This window comes from Triticum aestivum, chromosome 4D (genome assembly GCF_018294505.1).
Source record: "Triticum aestivum cultivar Chinese Spring chromosome 4D, IWGSC CS RefSeq v2.1, whole genome shotgun sequence".
NCBI lineage: Eukaryota > Viridiplantae > Streptophyta > Magnoliopsida > Poales > Poaceae > Triticum > Triticum aestivum.
Window position 1 is genome coordinate 258441391 of NC_057805.1, and position 11637 is coordinate 258453027.

At 41.4% G+C, this 11637-nt stretch overlaps 1 long non-coding RNA gene across 1 annotated transcript; it reads right to left on the minus strand.

Annotated features, from left to right (window-relative positions):
• Nucleotides 1-941: 941 nt before the first annotated feature.
• LOC123097411 (uncharacterized) lies at nt 942-4533 on the minus strand. The gene is made up of 2 exons (XR_006447167.1): nt 3529-4533; nt 942-2358 (listed from the first exon to the last, which is right to left on the minus strand). It is a non-coding gene; the product is annotated as an uncharacterized lncRNA (long non-coding RNA).
• Nucleotides 4534-11637: the final 7104 nt, after the last annotated feature.

Genomic DNA, 11637 nt, shown 5'->3' on the forward strand with positions numbered 1-11637 from the left:
TGCGGCCACTGAACATTGGACAAGAGAAGGACGGGGCGCGTGCGTGCAGCCTATCATCAGCTTAGCTCATGATTAAAATAAGTATTTAAGATAGTAAAGTACCAAACAATATGAGAAGTGTCACGATCAGTCCAGTAAATATTATACAACTTCACTAATTTCATAATATTTCCCTGAGATGAAATATTTTGACTTTCCTTTGCCCGTATTAACATATCTGAATCCGTGGCTGACAGATAATATATTTTTCATCCGAGATAATCTAGCTTGAGGATATAATTTTCAGAAATAAAAATCTTGTACTTGCCAAACAATATTAAGAAGTAAACTGCGAAAGATTCACTTTATGCTTGCAAAGATCCTTCCCAATAATCTTTATCTATTTCTCTAGCTCTAGCAAGGCACTAAATCCCCTCTCCAAAACCTTGTAAATGATCCCTTAGCTAGCAAACAACCCGTATATTGCTGGACATTCTTTTAGAATCAAACATTTTGATAGAGGCAAAGGTGTCCCGTCTTTCGATAAGATGGTGATTATCGTTTGGGAGGAGTAGACTTTGACGATCCGACTACGAACGTGCGAGGACGTCGCGTCTTAGAAATCGCTAAACCAACTCCGAGAGGTTATTGACCACACTGGAGCACGATCAACTCTCCAAAACCTTGTAAATGGTCCCTTAGCTAGCAAACAACCCGTATATTGCTGGACATTATTTTAGAATCAAACATTTTGATAGAGGCAAATGTGTCCCGTTTTTCGATGAGATGGTGATTATAGTTTCGGAGGAGTAGACTTTGACGATCCGACTACGAACGTGCGAGGACGTCGCGGCTTAGCAATCGCTAAACCAACTCTGAAAGGTTATTGACCATGCCGGAGCATGATCAACCTGACCACGAGGGTCTATTTCCTGCAATAAAACAAAGAACAAGCAAGAAACTAAGATTGCAATCTGGATATTGCGTATATAAGATGAAAGCTTTATTTATTAAGGTAGGGTTCTGTGATGTCTTGGTTTGGTCATAGAACACAAATGAAGAACACGAAGTTGCAGCTATGGCGAAATTTTAATCTAAACAAAACCCAAAGTCTAAACGACGCCCTCAGGGCTGTATATATGGAGGAAGAGGGGGCAATTTCATGGCCCTTGGAGGAGGGGTCCGAAACCAACCCTAACTCTTGTTTCTTCACACATACAGTCTCTAAAAACAGCCTATGCTTAAGTATTTCGAAATTACATGGGCTTGGCCCAATAATAAGGTGACGCAACACCTAGAATAGCCTCTCGACGAAATTTATGAAGTGGCATCTTGTATATTTCGTCCAAGGCTTCATGCACTCATTATGATGGCTTCAAAGTCCTGAAATCATCACTTGTAACTTCGTTCTAGTTCCCCTTGCGTATTCCATAATCTACATGCTTTGCCTTGTTCCAGTGTTCATTCCTCTTATCCATGCCACGCCCTTCATTTATAAGCAAAACAAATGTATCCAATTTAAGCAGCATCATATTCTCATGAACATTAGAATCATTACTAAGAAACGAAAGTACCTGATAATTTAGTTGGCGTGCGCGAGCTCTAGTAATTGGTCTAGTATATGTAGCAGTAGGGCTTGTAGGTGTAACAATGGTATTGCTGTCCTCATCACATTTTAGTAAAAACACCTGACCTATCAAAAGCCTCACATCTTTCTCAGTTTCATAGTCTACAGTTCGACAACTGAAAGTGAAGATACATGCTGGGTCGAGACCAACGAAAATTCAACTCACAAAGCACATGAAAGGACACATCAATATATCTTGGTCCGTTTGAGGCGATGTAGTTTAGAGTCGCTGCTCGCTGAAGGTTGATGATATTACTGGACATTCAGTTATCTGAAGCACAGGACCTACTCTCAACCCATTCTCAAAAGGCATTATCACGGGGACCACATGAACACTTTGTAAGGACATCTTAATGCTATTTTGAGGGCATTTGAACATAAACAATAAGTAAATGCCATACAGACATGGTGCTTCAAAGTGAGCATTAACAACAACACTTCAGTATGAGAAAAGGAGAACTAAAAGGAGGAGTCACGTAATGCTGTATTATTTGCCTTAGACAACATGCAAATCAATGACTGAACTTGTCTACAAAGAATGAAGTTACTGATTAGTCCCATGCTTTGCTCCTCATAGCAGCTAGAAATCTAACTTCACCAAATGGGGCAGATCATGCTTATTAGGTTTCTAGTCAAGATACCTGGTGTCTGGTCTACCATTCTCATCCAGTTCTTGTTATCTTTATAAAACGACAGCTTGACTGGGCCAGAAGGATTTGGTAGCCATTCTACATTGAAAAGGTCACATTTTCCTATGCAAGTAGTGCCCACATCAGATTCTAGAAAAGCAGAATACTGCATGAAATAAGGAATTAAGCTTTCATTTTTTTGTTCTTTCAGATATCCAAGAGATTTAAAGGTATCATACAATGAAATAGTAGAGGAAATATATAGTAATATATATAACTGCAATACCAGCACCCAATCGATGATGCTGCCAGCATAGTAATGATGCTGGCGTCGCCTTTGCCTAAGACTGATATTTTTCACTTATCAATGCATAAAATTAGCATTGAATGATTCAGCTAACAACACATTCATCATTAGGTAAACACCTCACACTAGACTGATGCTTTGGTTGATCCAAAAATCCAACAAATGATTTTCCTATAGTAGCTTAAATAATTGGAAGCATCAAAAAATCTTTTTGCTGCAACTTCCATATCCTTCATCATGCTCCTTGTAGCTTGAACATTTTCAGCCAAGGCTTCAAATGTCTACAAAACTATTTAAGCATAGGTAGTGTGCTAAATGACAAAACAATTACCATAAGTAGTGTCCTATAAGACAAAACTATTAGCACAATGTGCACTAAGTGGATATCTCTATCCATGTAGAACCATCTATGTGATCAATCTTACTAAAACTACCAAAAGTATGCAAATGACATCACATTATATTCAGTAAACACTGGAAGATTGGATTCTTAAGTAAACGAATTTTAGAAAATTCATAATCTCCAAAACACAGATCAGTACAGAAATGCTTTGACCTGTCGGACATCCCCTAATTCCCAATGAGAGGTGACAACGAAAATCTAAGCTATGCCAAAAGTACATGGAAGGAAGCTTTTAGATAAACGCTCTTATATTTCTTTACAGGAGGAGTAGTAAACAGGCACCCGAAAGTTTCTGAGATGTGTGCAGACTACAGAATATACAGTGTGCACACATAAAAGATAATAATTTGATGTTCATTGGAGTAGACATGAAATTTCCATTCTAACAATTGGTCTGAGCTTCTCTATTGAAGAGAGGGAACTCTGCAGAATATACACCGGCACATATAATTCGTTGGCAAGATAGTAAAACACATTCTTGCTCCCGACGCAATAAAATATAGCCACCAATTTCTCGTGGATGCAAGTAGCGAAGCAAGATCATGGCAGATGGATAGAGGAGTGAGTGAGATGCGACACCTACATGGTGTGGGACTGTATGTTGAGGATGCCCTGCGTCGGACGGCAGTATGATGGAGAGGATCGGCGGCCGCGCCATCGCTGGATGCATAACCCTTTCCCTCCTTCCTCGTTGTCACCCAGAACACTATGAAGATCTCAGCTCCTCCCTCTCCGGCCCCAGATAGCAGTGACGGGAGCGGATCCGGACGCCCTCCTCCCCCTCGCCCGCGGCAGCGTCTCCGTGATGGCAGCGCGACAAGGTAGGCGATGCACATTCTCAAAAAACATCTAAAAAAAGGTAGGCGATGCACAGGATGGGAGATCTATCTACCTGTCTGTCTCGTTGTCGCCGTCGGACGACTCCGTCTCCAGCGCCGAGGGTGACCACTCCCCGTGACTGATGTCGCCACTCAGCCGTCGCGTCCCTAGCCCGGATTCCCGACCTCCCACTCCTCATCGTCGTTCGGATCACCACACTGCTCCAGCACGGTCTCGAGCGTCCTCCGCTGCAGCCGCAGCTTCAGGTCCTCCGAGGTCGCCCTTCACCTATTCGCCAATGACGTGTAGGCCGCGGGCTCCATCGGGAACCCAGGCGCATGCGATGGGCAGCGGCTGACCGGCTTCACTTCGCGGCTGGGGAGGAGGGGAGAGGGGCAGAGGTTCGTAGGTCTCGCTCACGCTGGTTTTTCTTGCCTGTATTTTTTTTTCATTCGGAGTCTTGAGGAATCGTGGGGGAGCCTTTGTTCGATCGAGGTTTGGGGGTTTGAAGGGACGATATCACCTACCAACTGCCTAATCAGGAGCAGAGAATAGGAAAGGTAAGAATCCATGAGTTAGGAAAGTTAGGATTTTAAATTGGTTTTCATGAAAATGAGGATTATTGCTTATAATGTGATATCATTACCTTCTCGTTTGTAATGTGTCTGATTAGGAAAGTTTGCAAATGTGAAGAAAGTTTTTATTGGGAGGGAAGGTGAGACGAAAAGAAATCAGACAAAAATAAATCAGACGAAAATAAATCGTGGATACTATTCAACCAACTCAGACATTAGGAGTAGAGATCATCGAAAGGGTAACAAGGTGGATATAGAGGCCCTCCGTGATCAAATCCCCCTCAAGCTGAGTACCGGAACAGGCCTCCAGATGGGACCTCACGAGGACAGAAACTTGTGACAGCGAAAAAGTATTTTTCGTGTGCCCTCTAGTATACGGGGAATATTTGGGTATTTATAGTGCAAACATTAGGGTTGGAGGAGCATCAGGGGGGCCACAAGCCTGGGGGAGCCCCCTAGGGCGCTCCTCTTGAGCTTGTCGCCAACTGGTGGCCCCTCTGACCCCCTTCAGAAGGTTCCTATGTGTCTTCTGGTCCAAGAAAAGTCCACAAAAAGTTTTCTTCCTGGTGGACTCCGTTTGGTATTGATTTTCTGTAGAAGACAAAAACAAGGAAAAAACAGCAACTAGCACTTGGCACTGGGTTAATAGGCTAGTCCCAAGGATATAAAATAGTATAACAATGCATATAAAACATGCAAGATTGATAATATAATAACATGGAACAATAAAAAATTATAGATACGTTGGGGACGTTGAAAAAATCACCAAGATCGAAGGGGAATCCGAATTTCCTTCCATGTTTGTCCTATGGTTTTTCCTACGATCAACATACCCCCTCCAATGCACTGTGTTCAAATTTGCACTTTTCCTGGCTCATTAACTATATTTACTCCATTGTGTGCATTTTTAGGCATTAATGCGCACAATTTAAATTCAGACAATTGGTGCATGAAGAAGTGCACAAAAATGGTCTGGAAAACCCTACTCATGGTATTTAGTAAATTTTCATGCCTTTTACGAAGAATGGCCAGAAATTTCAAGCATACATGTGGCAAGAGTCAACCACAAACGTGTCGGTTATTGGTTTTCAACAATAGAAAAATGACAAACATGCTAGAAATAGATGACGCCTCGCATGGTGATGAAGACATCAATACCATTGTTACACCCACAACCCCTGCTACTATACATACTGGACCGATTACAAGAGCTCACGCACGCCAATTAAATTACCAGGTACTTTTGTTTCTTGGTAATGATTCTAATGTTCATCAGAATATGATGCTGCCTAAATTGGATATGTTTGTTTTGCTTTAAAATGAAGGGCCTAGCTTGGAGAAGGATGAACATTGGAGCAACAACAAGCATGGAGTTGATGGCATGCGTAAGGGAAACAAGAACAGAGTTTCAAGTGATGATTTCAAGCAACCATAATGAGTGCATGAAGCCTTGGAAGAAATATATAAGATGCCACTTGATAATTTTCGTCCAGAGGCTATTCTAGGTGCTGCGTCACCTTATTATTGGGCCAAGCCCATGTAATTTCGAAATACTTGATTATAGGCTGTTTTTAGAGTCCGTATGTGTGGGGAAACAGTTAGGGTTGGTTTTGGACCCCTCCTCCAAGGGCCACGAAATTCCCCCCCTCTTTCCTCCATATATACAGCCCTTAGGACATCGTTTAGACTTTGGGTTTTGTTTAGATTAAAAGTTCGCCATAGCTGCAACTTCGCGTACTTCGTTTGTGTTCAACGACCAGACAAAGGCGTCACAGAACCCCACCTTCATTAATAAAGCTTTCCTCTTATATTCACAATATCCATATTGTAATCTCAGTTTCTTGCTTGTTCTTCATTTGCTCACAGGAAACAGACCCTCGTGGTCAGGTTGATCGTGCTCCGGTGTGGTCAATAACCCCTCGGAAGTTGGTTTAACGATTGCTAAGGCGGTACGTCATGCACGTTCGTAGTCGGATCGTTAAGGTCGACTCCCACAGAAAATGACAGCCACCATCTCATCGAAACATCGGGACACATTCGCCTCTATCAAGTGGTATCAAATTTCCAGGTTGCTCGGTGAGATTTTATAGTTTTCCATAGTTTAGATCATGTCTGTTATTCATACCTACAGTCAACAAAAAAGCCACAAAAAAAATTAGGGTTAATTCATCATATCCGAACCAATCCGAGCCTTTGCATAATCTTTTTAGTGTTTTTGCTTTGTTGAATTTGCGGTTGCATCGTCGTGTCTAGTTGGTGGTCTTAGCATCTAGTCTTTTAGAGTTTCGAGTTCTGGTCATAAGTTGTCACGCCACCGCTGCACCATCATCATCTTCCCTGCCATCTACCACCACCACTTATCCGCCACCGATCTGTATCCATATACCACCACCAATCCGTATCTATATACCAGCACTGATTCGTATCCATATACCACCACCGCTGCCATATCCTACCACCATATATCTACCACCAATCCGACTTCCTTTCATATTAGGTTTGTTTTCGAGATCCATCTAATTTCCGATTCGTGTTTCCTAGCCTGAGTAGGTTTCGGAAAAAAAAGTCTGGAGACCCCCGGGCAGTTTTTAGGCCAAAAGTTTTGCGGGCAATTTTTTTCTCCCTATCCTATTTTAAGCTTTTCTGAGTCTTTTGAGCCACGTGCCATCATAGTGATTTTTTGTCACACTCTTTCGTCGTCGTTGCCCTGATTTAAAAAAATAGTCAAAAAAATTCGTGCCCATCCTGTCATTTTGACCTGAGAAGAGTTTTGAGACACTCGCCATTATAGTGTTTTTTCGCAAAAAAAAGAGCACAAAAAAAACAGAGCAAAAAAAAATTCTAGAGTGTGCTTTTCCCTTGTTTACGTGCAGTGTCTTGATTTTGTTAGTGTTCTAGGCTCGTGTCTCTAGCACGGTCTAGCCTAGGACCAGCATAGTACCGTCGTTGAGCGTTTATTCAACTTTCCATCTCTAAATTGATTATTGCTGACCCTTTTTACTACCATATTATATGCCTTCCCGGCTCCACATATATCTGCGTCATGCATTTGACTCTCCCTGGCAATCGCTCTATCCAAGCTTTTGAGAGTTTTGACAACAACGGTTGCCGATCACCACCAGCTGCTTGGTAAGAACTGGTAAGATTTTGAGATTCGCTTGGTGGAATTGTGACACACCAGCACCACTTCCTAGTAGTCTGTAGGATCATATTCTTGTGTGTTTCTATTGCTGCTAACCATGGCAGGATCACAAGCCGACGAGACTGACTGGAAGAACATGACGAACAAAGAGTTATGTGATAAGTTTCAGCAAATGATGAGTGGACAGGTGGAAGATGTGCTAAACAGATTTGAAGAAGCCATGGAGAAGATAGATGGCATTGAGAAGGTGTTTGAAACAAAGCTCGATAACAAGTTTAATGAATTGCTTGCGCGTCTTCCACAACCACCGCCCGCTGCACCTGTCGCACCTCTACAACAACAACAACATCGCCTTCCAAATCAAGTGGGACAAGCACAGCGCGTTCCCCTTGAGCCTGGTCAAACTTCTGGTGCCACTGTACCTACTGCTGATGCTTTTGTAGCTCCTGCTACTACTGCAGAGGTGGAGGACCATTATGAGGATGAGGTTGATCAAAATCAGAACTACGTGCAACCACCAGCACCACCACCACCAGGTCATCCTCATGCATATCATCGCAATGGTAGGGCTGCACCACCTTGGGTACGAGATCATGACCATCTTCCTAAACTAAAATTGAATATTCCACCATTTGAGGGTACATATGTTCCTGATATATATCTTACTTGGGAGTTAGAAACTGAACAACGATTTACATGTTTACAATATCCTGAGGAGAGACATGTTCCTACCGCTGTTTGTGCTTTCACTAGTTTTGCATGTGTTTGGTGGTCTGAACATCGTAGATTATATCTGATTCCGGCTACCTGTGCTGCTTTGAAAACTGCTATGCATACTCGTTGGATTCCACCATATTATCAACGTGAATTACTTCAAAAATTGCAGCGCTTAAGACAAGGAAATAATTCTGTAGAAGAATATTATCAGGAATTACAAACTGGCATGATTAGATGTGGTATTGTTAAGGAGAATGAAGCTATGCTTGCACGTTTTATGGGTGGATTAAATAGAGAGATTCAGACCATTCTAGAGTATATTGAGTATAATAATATTACTCGTTTATTCCATCTTGCTTGTAAAGATGAACGTGAAGTGCAAGATCGACAGGCATTGGCGCGAACTAACTTTTCTGCAGGTCGACCTTCATCATGGACACCACGTGCATCATCTACTTCCACTACACCAGCACCTCTATCAGGTGCCACCTCCAGCCGTGATACAAGAAAGCAGGCACAACCACCACTATCTGCCAAGAGCACACCTTCCGGGCCTGCATAGAGCTATTCTTCTTCCATGTCATCAATAGGGCACACAAGTGATATTATTTGTCATCGTTGTAAGGGAAGAGGTCATTATGCGAGAGAATGCAAATCTCAGCGTTTGATGATTGCTGCTGAGGATGGTGGGTATGAGTCTGCTAGTGACTATGATGAGGAGACTTTGGCTCTTAGTACAAGTGAAGAACACGGTGGAGATGATTCTGATCATGAGACGCAATACATGGCTGCTAAAGATGCTTACAGGTATGAATGTTTAGTTGCTCAATGTGTTTTGAGTGTGCAGGTTACACAAGCTGAGCAGAATCAGAGGCATAATTTGTTCCATACAAAGGGAGTTGTGAAGGAACATTCTGTTCGCGTCATCATAGATGGAGGGAGCTGTAACAATTTGGCTAGCATGGAGATGGTGGAGAATTTATCTCTCACCACAAGAGCACATCCACATCCTTACTACATCCAATGGTTCAACAACAGCGGCAAGCTTAAGGTAACACGCACTGTTCGTGTGCATTTTAGTATCTCTGCATATGCGGATTATGTTGATTGTGATGTGGTACCAATGCAAGCATGTTGCTTATTACTTTGTAGAACATGGCAATTTGATAAAAATTATGTACACCATGGTAGAAACAATTAGTATACTCTTGTTCATAAGGATAAAAATATTACTTTGCTTCCTTTGACTTCTGATGCCATTTTGAAAGATGATATTAATAGAGCTAATAAAGCAAAACAGGAGAAAAATAAGAGTGAAAGTGAGATTGTGGCAAAAGAATTTGAGCGACAAATGAAACCTAATAATAAACCATCTACTGTTGCTTCTGAAATTAAATTGAAAAGTGCATGTTTACTTGCCACAAAATCTGATATTGATGAGCTAGATTTTAGCAAATCTGTTTGCTATGCTTTTGTGTGCAAAGAGGCATTATTTTTATTCGAGGACGTGCCTTCCTCTTCGCGCCCTGCTGTCACTAACATTTTGCAGGAGTTCACTGACATCTTTTCACAAGACGTGCCACTGGGATTACCACCTATTCGAGGATTGAGCATCAAATTGACTTAATTCCCGGTGCATCGCTACCCAACCGTGCACCATACCGTACCAATCCAGAGGAGACGAAGGAGATTATGCGTCAAGTACAGGAGCTGCTCGACAAAGGTTATATACGCGAATCTCTTAGTCGTTGTGCTGTTCCTATTATACTAGTGCCTAAAAAGGATGGTACGTTGCGTATGTGTGTTGATTGTAGATGCACAAATAATATTACTATTCATTATCGTCAGCCTATTCCTAGGCTAGATGATATGCTTGATGAATTGAGTGGCTCTACAATATTCTCCAAAGTTGATTTGCGTAGTGGGTACCATCAAATTCATATGAAATTGGGAGATGAATGGAAAACAACATTTAAAACTAAGTTTGGTTTATATGAGTGGTTAGTCATGCCCTTTGGGTTAACTAATGCAGCTAGTACTTTCATGAGACTATTGAACGAAGTTTTACGTGCTTTCATTAGACGATTTGTGGTAGTCTATTTTGATGATATACTGATTTATAGCAAATCTTTGGAAGAACATTTGGAACATTTACATGTTGTTTTTATTGCTCTACGTGATGCACGTTTGTTTGGTAACCTTGGGAAGGGAACCTTTTGCATCGACCGAGTATCTTTTCTTGGCTATGTTGTTACTCCACAGGGAATTGAAGTTGATAAAGCCAAGATTGAAGCTACTGAGAGTTGGCTGCAGCCCAAATCAGTTACAAAAGTGAGGAGTTTTCTTGGACTCGCTGGTTTCTATAGGCGTTTTGTGAGAGATTTTAGCACCATTGCTGCACCTCTCAATGAGCTTACAAAGAAGGATGTGCCTTTTGTTTGGGGTACCGCACAAGAAGAAGCCTTCACGCTATTGAAAGATAAGTTGACACATGCTCCTTTACTCCAACTTCCTGATTTTAATAAAACTTTTGAGCTTGAATGTGATGCTAGTGGAATTGGATTAGGAGGTGTGTTATTACAAGATGACAAACCTGTTGCATAGTTTTCTGAAAAATTGAGTGGGCCTGCTCTGAACTATTCTACTTATGATAAAGAATTATATGCTCTTGTTCGGACCTTAGAAACATGGCAACATTATTTATGGCCCAAAGAATTTTTTATACACTCTAATCATGAATCTTTGAAACACATTAAAAGTCAAGCAAAACTGAACCGTGCTAAATGGGTTGAATTCATTGAGACTTTCCTTTATGTCATTAAACACAAGAAGGGTAAAGAAAATGTTATTTCTGATGCATTGTCTGATTGTTATACTATGCTTTCACAACTTGACTTTAAAATATTTGGTTTGGAGACCATCAAAGATCTATATGTGCATGATGCTGAATTTAAAGATGTATTGCAGAATTGTAAAGAAGGTAGAACATGGAACAAGTTCGTCGTTAATGATGGATTTTTTTTTGTGCTAACAAGCTATGCATTCCAGCTAGCTCCGTTCGTTTTTTGTTGTTGCAGGAGGCGCATGGAGGAGGATTAATGGGGCACTTTGGCATGAAGAAGACGGAGGATATACTTGGTACACATTTCTTTTGGCCAAAGATGAGACAGGATGTTGAGCGTTTTGTTGCTCGCTGCACTACATGTCAAAAAGCTAAGTCATGACTCAATCCTCATGGTTTATATATGCCTCTGCCTGTACCTAGTGTTCCTTCGGATGATATATCTATGGACTTTGTTTTAGGTTTACCTCGATCAAAGAAGGGGAGGGATAGCATATTTGTTGTCATTGATAGGTTTTCGAAAGTGGCACACTTTATACCATGTCATAAAAGCGATGATGCTGTTAATGTTGCTGATTTGTTCTTTCGTGAAATTAT